The sequence below is a fragment of the Priapulus caudatus genome, unplaced genomic scaffold (assembly GCF_000485595.1).
Source record: "Priapulus caudatus unplaced genomic scaffold, Priapulus_caudatus-5.0.1 Scaffold678, whole genome shotgun sequence".
Lineage (NCBI taxonomy): Eukaryota > Metazoa > Priapulida > Priapulimorpha > Priapulimorphida > Priapulidae > Priapulus > Priapulus caudatus.
This window is the reverse complement of record NW_014577739.1, coordinates 142532-144500: the sequence shown is the minus strand read 5'-3', so window position 1 is coordinate 144500 and position 1969 is coordinate 142532. Positions and strand designations below refer to the sequence as shown.

The 1969-nt window shown below is 40.7% G+C and overlaps 1 protein-coding gene across 3 annotated transcripts in view; it reads right to left on the bottom strand.

The window, feature by feature from the left end:
- The window catches only part of LOC106812719 (glutaminyl-peptide cyclotransferase-like), a 10825-nt gene that overhangs the window by 7482 nt on the left and 1374 nt on the right, over positions 1-1969 (bottom strand). For 2 of the 3 annotated variants that reach the window (XM_014816670.1, XM_014816671.1), the window contains exon 2: positions 384-446. The exons of the other annotated variant lie outside the window; for it this stretch is intronic. The gene's annotated coding sequence lies outside the window, so the exon portion shown is untranslated. The remainder of the gene's footprint in view (positions 1-383; positions 447-1969) is intronic. 3 annotated transcript variants of the gene reach the window in all.

Below are 1969 nucleotides of genomic sequence, written 5' to 3'. Positions count from 1 at the left end.
GGCGTGTAAACATCTGTGTGTAAGGTGGCTGTGGAAAGAGATTGATCAGTGCCTGATGAGAGATAAGCAGATGTATCACGAATCAACAGATACAATTCTAGGTTAGAAACAGGGACAACTGTAGTTAACTGTTCATAATTTCAAACAAGGCAAGACTCAAAGGGTGGTGAATAGAATGTTTTATTGAGACTATACAGAGTGTATGCATGCTAGATCTGCGAGTGATAGGTTTTGCTATAGAAGGGTGTGCAGGCTGTATAGACACTCGGCCGGCAAGCCTGGTCGGGTAACAAGATGGGTCCAAGTGAAGTAAGTGCACGGAGTACAGCGGAGGACAATTGGGGCAGTTAGCAAGAAGACCCTTATTTTCGTATATTTCTTACGTCTGATGATGTCCTCCACCTTTACCTCTTTTATCTGCTGCCTATCAGGCTACAGCTGTGATTCTGAAATTACAGCAAACGTAAGGGTTATAAACTTATAATTCCATAGAGATGTTGTTGAGGTAGTGTCTCTTGGTTTGGAAATTTCGCCATTGGCAATTGGAGATAGAATCTGCTAGTAAACGACTGTCACTGTGACTGTCACTATGCAGATGATTATCATTTATAATTATAATGATAGTTGATAAGGTAGGCCCTACATGATTAATCAGATCATGACATTATTCACTAATATTAGTAAAGTAAACTAAAGTAAACTGGAGCAGCTTTTGTTGACCTCTCCGCAGCCTACGACACAGTCAACCATCGAATTCTAACCAAAAAACTATACCAGCTAGCAGTGTTTGCCATTGAGCAGAAAAAGCTGTAGGCCTGCAGGGCCTATAGCTTCTAAAAGCTGCAGGCCCGCCAGCAAACCTGTAGGCCCGCCAATTTTGGAGCAATTTACAGTAATAAAACAGCATATCATGTTCTTCCTTGTGTTTATTAGTCATTATCAATGTCCATAATCATAATCCCTCTGTTTTTCCTTCCTCTCGTCCGATGACTGTTTATGCTTCGTTGCCGAGGGCTCACAATTAAGGAAACGCCACATCGTTGTTATATGTAGCTCTTTGGTAACTACGACTTTCCACTTTGACAGCAGAGAGACAGACTGGTAGTCTGGTACACATCGGGGACTTCTATGGGGGTCTGGGGGCCAGAACATTTTTGCAAATTATAAGCTCTGAGATGCAATCTACAGCCATTTCAGGATACTCTAATAGCTCACAACTAGCAACACTTTTTGGTGGAAAAAGAAAAAATTATGTAAAATTTACCTACTGTAAAATTTTGATGGGCACTGGGGAATTCCGTCTGTGTTGAGTGTGTCCGAAGTAAATGTATTTTGTAGACATACAAGCTCTTACGTAGGGAAGCTTTTATTTAGCTACACCCTGTATAAATGTATATAGTTTTTCCAAACGTTAACAACAATATGACACGGTTAAACCTGAGTGGTGCGACGAGGCTGTACTGCTGTTTGCATGACTAGTAAGTAATACGACGTGCTTTGCAGCTACAGTGACTTCATTATGATATGTGTGTTAAAACTTGAGACAATTATTATTATTTACTGTATAATTCAACATGATATATTATCTAAATCTTCTTAATATTATTTTAAAACAGTATACTGATCGTTTGTAATAACGACAAGTGATACTTTATTGTTAATACATCCAAACGTGAAATGCGCGGGGATGTGTGAATTACTCCAGCGAACAGTGAGCGTGCTGCACGACCCGTGCACGTAAATAAACCCTGGCCAACGCAATGTAGGGTTCACTACCACTGGCCAAAAGTAAGCTCCACCCACTTCTTATCGATTTTTGGTATGCCAACGCTGCTACTAGATGCAGGAACCTGTGCTAACCTGTGCGTTCGAACATCCCACGCACGATGCCAACTAAAGTTGATTGCAGTGGGCGAACGCATTGTTTACGTGTATGTCACGGTTTATCACGGATTAGTTTTCAAATAAA